The sequence below is a fragment of the Silene latifolia genome, chromosome Y, assembly GCF_048544455.1.
Source record: "Silene latifolia isolate original U9 population chromosome Y, ASM4854445v1, whole genome shotgun sequence".
Classification (NCBI taxonomy): domain Eukaryota; kingdom Viridiplantae; phylum Streptophyta; class Magnoliopsida; order Caryophyllales; family Caryophyllaceae; genus Silene; species Silene latifolia.
This window is the reverse complement of record NC_133538.1, coordinates 266,825,613-266,835,795: the sequence shown is the minus strand read 5'-3', so window position 1 is coordinate 266,835,795 and position 10,183 is coordinate 266,825,613. Positions and strand designations below refer to the sequence as shown.

Here is a 10,183-nt window from a genome sequence, read left to right as displayed (position 1 = left end):
AAGCCTTAATTAGTTTAGAAAATAAATTATAAACACCCCCCATTTGTGACCAAATAGACGGACTTTTACAGATATCTTGCCTCCCTGAGGAGATCGACCTGACTTCCCTAGCTATATAGTTAGTTTAGTTAGTTATTTTTGATAGGTACACGACAGCCCTGTCAAATTTTGGCGCCGTTGTCGGGGAGGCAATTGCCCTATCTGTCTTTGTTTTGTTTATTTTATCCGTCTCAGGGAATTTTTTTTCCTTGAGGCAGTTCTTATTTATTTTGTTTCAGTGTTGTGTATGCCCAGGTCAGACAGATTTGTGTTAATTTCAGCTGATTCTGAGCCAGGAAGACTGTTCAGGCATAGACTCCGTCTTCAAAGAGAATCACGAAAGGAAGACTTGAGTACTTTTGAACCAGAGCTTCAGCATTTCCTTTTTTACAGAAAATCCATCTTTTGAAGAAGATACTTCAAGTTCTGTAAACCAACCAGTAAAGATGCTGAACATTGCTAGTCACTCGGAGCCTAAAGCATCATCAATTCCAAAGGGTTTCAATCTCCAGACTAAGGATGGGAATACATTTGACATCCGACCTTCCTATATCAATCTGGTGGAGAGAAATCTCTTTAGAGGTGTAGCAGGTGAAGACCCGAGGAAGCATATGGAGGTCTTTACGGACTACAGTTCTACTATCCCCGCCACAAAGGGGGTAACTCAAGACAAGATTAAGGAGGTTCTATTTCCCTTTTCTTTGACTGACTCAGTCAGGGAGTGGCTGATTGATTTGGACCGTACGGCCGCGAGGGTCAGAGACTGGGAGACCCTTGCTCTTGCTTTTTATAAGAGATATTTCCCTCCACAGCGCACCAATCAGCTGAGGGCAAAGATCACATGTTTCAAGCAGGCAACTGATGAGACTTTCTATGAAGCATGGTCCCGTTTCAAGAAGTTGGTGAGGTCTCTTCCTCACCATGGTTTTGATCCATGGTTTCTGTCCAACCAGTTCTACAATGGGTTGTACGATGATCACAGAGCCATACTTGATGCATCATCTAACGTAAGATTCCAAGAGAACACTGACGATGATAAGGGATGGGCCCTTATTGAAGAGATGGAGAACCACTGTGCTGAGTATGGAAACCCGAGGGATGGTATTAGAACAGTTCATGCAGTCGATAAGCAAGTTGTGGCTCAGCAGGAAGCCATGAATGCTAGATTTGATAAGTTGGAGTTGCATTCTGCTGGGGAGCCTCAAACGGTTCATTTGCTTATTATAGGGGAGACTGTTACAAGTGAGAGGTGTGGGAGCAATGACGGTCACACTGCTATTGGTTGTCTTACGGAGAAGGAACAGGTCCTTGATTTTCAACAATACAGGCAAGGAGGGGGTTCCTACTATAACAACCAAGGGGCAGTCCATCCCAATTTGAGGTGGACAAGTCAAAATGTGCTCAATCCTACCTATCCTCCGCAGCAGCAACATCCATATGTCCCTCCTCATAAGGCTCAACAAGGCTTTCAGAAGCCTCCTTCCTTTCCTACACCTAATCAAGGTGCATCATCTTCTGGTGGAGTAAGTGAGCTAGGTGAGTTGAAGACAATGTTGCAATCTTTAACAAAGCAGTGGCAGCTGAGTGATTAACAAAAAGATGCATCTATCAAGGCACTTGAAACTCAAGTTGCCCAGTTAGCCGCGAACCAGTCCAAAAGAAAACCGGGTCACTTACCGTCACAAGCTGATAAGAATCCACATAAGACGGTAAATTTAATTAATTTGAGGAGTGGTCGTTCATATAAGGGACTGGACGTGTTGAAATCAGACCCGAGGAAGGTAATTATGGCGATGAACAGTGTTCGTCAAGAAAAGGAGTCGACAAAAGAAAGTACTCGATCGACTAATTTCTGGGGGTCGATCGAGTGAAAGTGTTGAAGAAAGGACTCGATCGAGTGAAATTTTTGGTCGATCGAGTGATTTTGTTGAAGAAACAGCTCGATCGAATGGTATTTTTAGTCGATCGAGTAGTGTAGATAAAGAACAGCTCGATCGAGAGCCTGCTAGTGCTCGATCGAGTGAAATATCGCCTGAAAGACCTCGTTCGAGAGGAAAGAAGCGTTCGAAGGATTTAGAGCTTGATGCGGCTGACACGTTGGAAGAGAGGAACAAGGGACTCGAGATACCCATCACGGTGCCCTTTCTGAGGCGTTTGCAGAGTACTAAGGCTAATCAACAATTCGGCAAATTTGCCAAACTCCTGAAAAGCTTGCAAGTCACTGTGCCATTCGCCGAACTGCTGACACAGGTACCCTCTTAGCTTAAATTTATGAAAGAAATTTTATCGCGTAAGAGGCACATTAACGACCATGAGACGGTAGCTTTGAACGAGGTAGGGACGGCCCTAGTTAAGAATAAGTTACCTCCCAAACAGTCAGACCCGGGTAGTTTTTCGATTCCGTGTCATATTGGTACCCATTTGATTGATAACGCGTTATGCGATCTTGGCGCTAGCGTGAGTGTCTTACCGCTGTCTCTGGCTAAGAGACTTGGTTTGACCAATTTTAATTGCACAAACATGACTGTTCAGATGGCCGACCGTAGCATATCACGGCCACTAGGTGTCATAGAAGACATACCTGTTAAGATCGGGAGGTTCTTTATTCCCGTTGACTTCGTTGTACTTGACATCCCCGAAGATGCCCATACCCCTATTATTTTAGGGAGACCATTTTTATTTACTGCCCATGCAGTAATAGACGTCGGGGGCAAGACATTGACTTTTCAGGTTGGGGACGAGGAATTGATATTCCATCCGTCTAAGTTTCGAAGGGCTCCCATGCAAGCTCAGCCTTACAATGCCCTCTCTTCTATTGACCCTCCTATTGACACTCCAAATAAGAATTTGGAATATTGTGCTGCTATTGTGACCCCTCCGCCTCAGGTTGAGAGCAAAAAGGAGGAAAGTTCGTCTATTTTCCTTGCTGCAGGTATAGATGAAAATAATGCAGGAGCTGTCAAAGGGTATTGTGAAATCAATGTCAGTCAAAGTGGGAGTGACGATGTTAAAGCCGGTGAGAAAGGAGTAGGGATGAGAAAAGTTTGCGCGTATGTGGACGTCAACTATTCTCTTCCTAATGATTCAAATGCAATCTCGTGGAAATTGAAGAGGACGATTAATGTTGCTGATATGACGTCCTCCAGTCAGAAGCCCTCCGAGGGGCTACTGAATTGCTTCGAGAAGTGAGCGGGGAAATGCCCCGTGTAACAAATTGTAAAAACAATTTTTAAAAATTTCCGTTGAACTTTATTTAATGCTTTTAATTAGGACAATTAGAATTTAGACATTTTTTTAGCGTAGATTAGAGACTATAGACTGTTACTTTTCGTATTTGGTATTTTGGGATATTTTTGCGAGTGTTCTTATGCAGGTTTGGGGAATTTTACGCAAATTCAAAGGAACAATAGCAAATTCAAGAACTTACACGAGGAGAAGAGTTCGATCGAGTACTTTTTGTACTCGATCGAGTGAATTTTGTTCGATCGAATAACTCCATTCTGCTCGATCGGCTAAAGCAAAAAAGGGTAGTTCTCAATCGAGTAACTTTTTACTCGATCGAGTGGATTCATGCTAGAAGTTCTTGATCGAGTAGTTTTAAACCACTCGATCGAGTGATTTTGCAAAGCCCACGCAGGGAGTCTCCTTAACTTCCCCTCTTTTTACTCCTAATTCATTCTTCATCATTCTTTTTCGACTATCTTCCTTATTTGTGATAAAAAAACCCCAATTCCTCCATTTTTCTTGCCCATTTGCCAAATCCACCACCTACATTGTGTTTATTGTTAATTAATCGTCATTTTCCCTTTAATTTCCCCTTGATTTGTGCTGTTTTACTCGGTCTATTAGAGGAATTAGGGTTCCGCGGTTTTTCGATCAAAAATCGCCCATTTTGCTTGTTTCTTGTCGATTAATTGTCCTTTGTGGGTGTTGTATCATCAAGTAAGTGATACTTACTCTTCTTTATCGTTTAATTTCTTTAATTTTTGCTTTTTATGAGGATAATCAAGAATTAGGGTTTCGGTCCTTATTGTAGGTCGAAATTTTCAACTGTAATTCTGATTCAATGCTTAATTCATCTTACTTGATGCTTAATTCCCTTGCCTCATTGATATTTTCTTGTTTAATTCGAATTTTTCGATTAATTTGCGATTAGGGCTAACTACAGTCGAAATTTTCGACTGTAAACTGGCTTTTGCTGCGGCCATATGCTTAATTCGCCTTAGTTGTTGCTTTATTTGCTGCCATTCATGCTTGCTACCCTTCCCCTATCACTGTTTACTTGTTACCATTCGAATTTTTGAGGAAACTTTGGGAATTTTTGGGCTGTAGGTCGAAACTTTTTCGACTGTTAGGGAATTTTCATGCTGATTTATTTCACGCTGTTTTTCATGCTGTTAAACGTTTGTCTCTTATCAAATTCCCCTGCCCAATTTGTTTAGGATGGATTCTAGCTCGATGCCCTCTTCGAGCTCTGCTGCCAGTCCGTCTCTGTCTCTGTCTGAGACGGTAGTCCCTACTGCTACTACCGTCTCCGCACCTGCCAGTACCTCTATTTTTCTAGTTTCTACTACCGGTACTGTGTTTACTGCCACTAGCACTGCTGCTAGCCCTGTTTTAGCCACCACCTTAGTCACAGCTATTGCTACTGCTATCACTACTGCTAGCCTTTCTTCCTCAGTGGCGGTCACAGCTGCAGCCACAGCTTCTACTTCAGCCACGGTGAGCATACCTGTGGCGGACTCACCCGCAGTTGCTTTACGGGCGGCCCTAGTTCCTCGTACCGTCAGTGGACGGTCTTCTACGTCAGGTTCTAGAGGTTGTGGCCGGGGTCGTGGTCGTGGTCGTGCTACACCTGCTCCTAGTACTCTTGCTACTCCTTCTGGCACGGTCACTGTTCGAGGGGACGACTCTCTTGACTCACACCCTTGGTTCCCTCAGGTAATTTTTGTAAATGGTATTTATCGTGAGCGATTTTATAACTTAGTTGAATGTGAGTTTCTCCCTACCCGATTCTTAGACCGTCCGGCACTTCAGAAGCTCGGCTTCTACGAGCCATTTTGTGAGCTTTTACGGGGCACGGGGATGGCCGGACTCATCACTATGACCGGCCACACTTTCAGGGAGCTGAGCCTTGAGTTCTTTAGCTCCTTCATCTTCTCCTGAGGGGCACACGACGCTGTCCCTACTAGTCTTTCTGTGTCCTTCCGGTTGTATAACCGGACCTTTTCTATGACATTGGAGGAGTTTGGTACCAGACTCAGCCTTTCCTTTACGGGCGCCACGGTTGCCCATAGGAAGGTCATTCGCCAGCTTTGGCGGACCTTTGCCCAGACCACCTTTCCCGAGCGAAAACTCGCTCAGGTGCACCTTCCCCCTGCCCGTTACTTTATTAAACTGATGGGGAGCACTATTTTTGGCCAAAGGGAGCCAAACAACATCAACAACAACGAGCTCTCCATCTTAGGCGGTTACCTGAACATCGACTGCGAGAGTCCTTTTACCCTCAACATCGCCTATTTGACCGCCCAGTACTTCCAGGCCCAGGGGGAGAAGGTCACGGGCACCATTGTCTGCGGTGGCATAGCTGATACCCGTCGTGAGGTGTCAAAAATAAATTTATAATCTCCAACTACAACTATAGCTAGCAGAAGTCGGGTCGAACAACAGAGAGGCAGACGTAATTTCTAGTTGTTTAAATTCGGTCTAAGGTAACAATAAAGTGGGGGGTTGATTGGATTTGGTCTACAACTAATAGCAGTAAAAGAAATGTAAGCTAATGAAATATATGAAATAAAGTATAAAAAGAGGTACTAGGATGGTCGGTTCGTTATAGTTTCGGTGGCAGCATACTAAACAGGTCTAAATCAAACACATGAGGCGGGAAATAAAGAGGTCCTCTCGGTCCACTCTTAACAAATAGCATCTTTCGATCTCGCTATAGGTCCCTAATATCACTAATACTAACTTTCGTCCTGAAAAGTGACTACGGTCTAAACTTTACCTATCTTTCGATCTCAGCATAGTTTAGTCATTTTAATTGGTGATCTAACAACTGTCCCTATCTCTCGATCTAATGGGTCAGTCAAATCCTAAACATTCAACTAGTCCTGTGCACTCGATTCGTCGAATAAAGAATTAAAACAATTAAAACGAAAATAAAACCTCACGTGGTCAGTCGATCGACCAGGTATGGCAGTCGATCGACCAACACGCGAATCAGGTCGTGTTCATTATATTGCCGCCTACACTATAATTCCCCTACATCCTAGCACAAACTATTTAGATACTAATGCTAAGGGCGATAACAGCAATAAAACTAATAAGATAGACAGAAGAATTCATGCTTGAAACGGTAAAATAAACAATTAACAAAAGATGGCAATTCGGCTTGGGAACTGATCTAGCAATTCGACAACTAAGAACGAAAATAAAATAACAGAATAAAACCAGAGAGTACCGTGTGAATTGCGAAGGAAAAGAACAAAGTCGAATGGCAAAGTGAATTGTATTCAATACCGAAAGTAATCTCGAACCCTAATTATTTCTAAAGAACTATATGTAAAACTTTATGTAAATTTCTGAATGATTCTCTGTCGAACTAGGTTACGTTATATAGAAAGTATACGTAACATAATTCCTAAACCTAATAACTCATGGGCTTGATAAATCTCGATCTTTTAATTCTCGTCTGGTATAGCGGCTTGGTCGATCGACTAAGAGTGGCGGTCGATCGACTGAGTAGCAGTGTACAGTAGCCTCTGGAACCCGATGGTTGGTCGATCGACTGAAGGTAGTGGTCGATCGACTGCTTTAGCTGCTACTTGACTTCTATAATCTCGTGGATTTGTCTTTTGGGCCTTGGATTGCGCACCAAGCTCGTTCCTTAAGCAAATACTTCACGTCCAATGCAATGCAGGATACTCGGGGACGGATTTAGCTCGATTTCCATTTGGATTCTTCACATTTACGCAATAATGTACAAAAATGGGGAAGTAGACGGGAATAGGGAGAAATGTAGCATAAACTACATGAATGAGCTCTGAAATGCGTGTAAAATGGGATGTAAAACATCATATGAAAGACACGCATCAAACTTCCCCAAACCAAACCCTTGTTTGTCCCCAAGCAAGAACTAGACTCGATCTAATGACCCTAATGGAACGAGTTCAATCTCAGAGCGAATTACAACATGTAAAGCCTAAACCAATTTAATGCAATAACTAACAATCAATTAGTAATGCGAATCATGCAAACGAGTTATAAGGTCGTTAAAAACTGCTGATCCGTCAACCATAGAGACTTATCAAATTGGACTCTCACGGGTCGCTCATATCACACATAAGCACAGGTGAATATATAAGAGGATAGAAAGAATTCATTTTGTAAAGACTCTCACCTAACTACGACCTATAAGAACATGCCTGCAGTCTAATATGAAAATAATCTCTACAACCGTACATATGCATTCCAACCAAATAGATGACCATGACACATGCCGAAGTATATATGGATATGTGAGGTATGGGTAAGAAGAGGCAAAATGTTTTATGAAAATGAGGAGGTACAGGTGATCAAGCTACTACCAAAACGGAACCATATGGCAACATCCAACTTCTTGCTTAAAATCAAATGAAACGGTGCTATAGCAAGCACAACTCTCACAATCTCCAGGTATAAAAGTAATCAACTAACTCCCCATAGGATATGAATAATACATGGGAGAAAAAATCGCCATAAGATAAAGCTTGAATTATGCGAAATTGATTTCTTTTCTTTCTCTCGAACCTCAGTCGATCGACCTATGATGCCAGTCGATCGACTACTTCAACAGTACATAACCTCTCTTTTTTTTTCTTTTTTCGAATTTTTTTTCCTTTTCTTTCATTTCATCTTCCCAACAAAATCTCAAAGAAGAGCAATTGGCTACCAAAAAAAACGAAGTAACAATCCTAAGAACATGGACTACTAGCTTGACGAAGGACAGGCTAAATGTAGGATGTAGTAATGGGACAAAAAGGCTATTTTTGGCAGTGTGGAGCTTATGGGCAAAACGAAAAAAGGGAAACCTTTACGACATGTTTCAACTAACCACAAACCGAATGCATACAGGTATTAAGCAGATTAAGTTCATATTTATGTAAATTGATTTGACATGTCTCATAAGGAGTACTACTCACATCCTACATAAACTGGTCATAGATGTCACCAGTTATAGGCTCTAAATCTCAGAAATATGATGTAGTTTGCCAATTTTCAAAGTCAGGTCTCAAGTTCAGCAAGAAATTTAACGAAAATTCGTAGATATGCACTTATATGATTCTACTAATAACATGTTAATCAAGCAAGGCTTAGGCATAAACAAATGCAAATGCAATATCATCCTTGAAATACTACCGTTCCGACTCGACCTATATGCTAAAATAAATGTGCATTTTATTTGAATTTTTTCAATTTTTTCAATTTTTTTGGATTTTTGAATTTTTGGTATACATATATAAAATGAAATAAACAATGCAAAACAGAATGTAAACGTGAATGCAAGAAAATGATATGCGACGCAAAACCCTTCCCCAAACCAAATCGCACAATGTCCCCATTGTGCAAAATCATGTAATGAATAAAAGAGAAATGGGAATTTGCGAGAAAATAAACAAATAAAAATGACATGAAGTGGAACTCGGGAACTCACAAGACTTTTAGCGCAGCAAAGGAAACCTCCCCAAACCAGCGTAAGCTAGGAGGTTTCAGTAGCCAGCAGTGCTACTAATGAGTGCCTGAAAGGACAAACAAAAAACCACGCATAAATCGAGAAATCAATGATGAAGCGGTATTATGTGCAAAATTGAGAAAAATAGAAGAAATAAATAAAATGACGGAAGATAAAGTGGAGTAGAAAACTCCCTCAATTCCGCAAATCGACCAAACACAGCAGGGGAGAGGTCGTAAACAGGTACAGCAGTGCAGGTCGGTCGATCGACCACATCACTTAGTCGATCGACCAAGGTGAAAGGAATAGTAGCTCCTGGAAACTGCAGACCAGTCGATCGACTATATAGCCCAGTCGGTCGACTGGCGATATTGCTATAACTTCTTATTTCTTCGTATTTGCTCGATTACTTGAGCTAAGGAGGTCTAAAAATCTGCAAATGCACAATAATACGCGCCCCAAAATTGCACAAAACACAAAATAAAGTCTAAAGCGTATAAAATCCTAAGCAAGCAAAATAAAATGCGAAGTTTCGCGCACACAAAAGCAATAAAAAGTGTCTAACAAAAGCAAATAAAATGTTTGGAAAAAATGTGATCAACTAGTAGTTGATCAAGAACGGCCACGGAATGGCCCACTTCGTCGGCTTCTGGCTACTAGAGGTAGCCTCAACGGTGCTTATCTTATCAGCTGCACCCTTCTTAGCTTCCACGTTCGTATGGCTCAACGGATCAATACTTTCATCATCTCCCCAGTCAATGACCTCTTCAGACTCGTCAAAGTCAAAGTCGGACTCCCTTGCCTTGACCGGCTCGTCATCAACTTCCTCATCGGTGGCATAGCTAAGGCAACCAAGACCTCCTCGTGAAATGATTGGCTTCTTCGCAGCTAGGGTGACTTCCAGCTCTTCCTTCCCTAAACCAGCTCCTGCAGTATCAGAAATAGACAAATCTTTCTCCAATTTGCTCCCAATCTGGGGCGGAGGGGTTACAACAGGAATAGAGATAGGCATATCAGGAAGCACAAAGTACGATTTCTTGTCAGAAATCGTATTACAAGTCACAGGCCACATGGGGTCCTTTTTCTTAGCCGGCTGGGCAAAGACAATAGAATGCTTGCCCACTTTGAAGGTCAAGGTTCCTAGACCGACTTCTATGACTGCACCAGCAGTGTGCAGAAATGACCTACCCAAAATAATGGTAATATGGGCATCCTCAGGCATGTCAAGTACAACGAAGTCGACGGGGAAGAAAAACTTTCCTATTTGGACAGGAATGTCCTCTAAGACTCCTATTGGCTGGACCGCAGATCGGTCAGCCATCTGTACTGTCATATCTGTCACTGCGAACCTAGTCAATTTGAGCTTCCTAGCAAGACTCAGGGGCATTACACTTATGCTAGCTCCTAAGTCACATAATGTCTTCTCAATAGAGA

General features: G+C 42.1%; 1 non-coding gene across 1 annotated transcript; it reads right to left on the bottom strand.

Moving 5' to 3' along the window:
- Positions 1-861: 861 nt before the first annotated feature.
- LOC141635365 (small nucleolar RNA R71) lies at positions 862-967 on the bottom strand. Its single transcript, XR_012540059.1, has one exon. It is a non-coding gene; the product is annotated as a small nucleolar RNA R71 (small nucleolar RNA).
- Between the last annotated feature and the right edge of the window lie 9,216 nt (positions 968-10,183).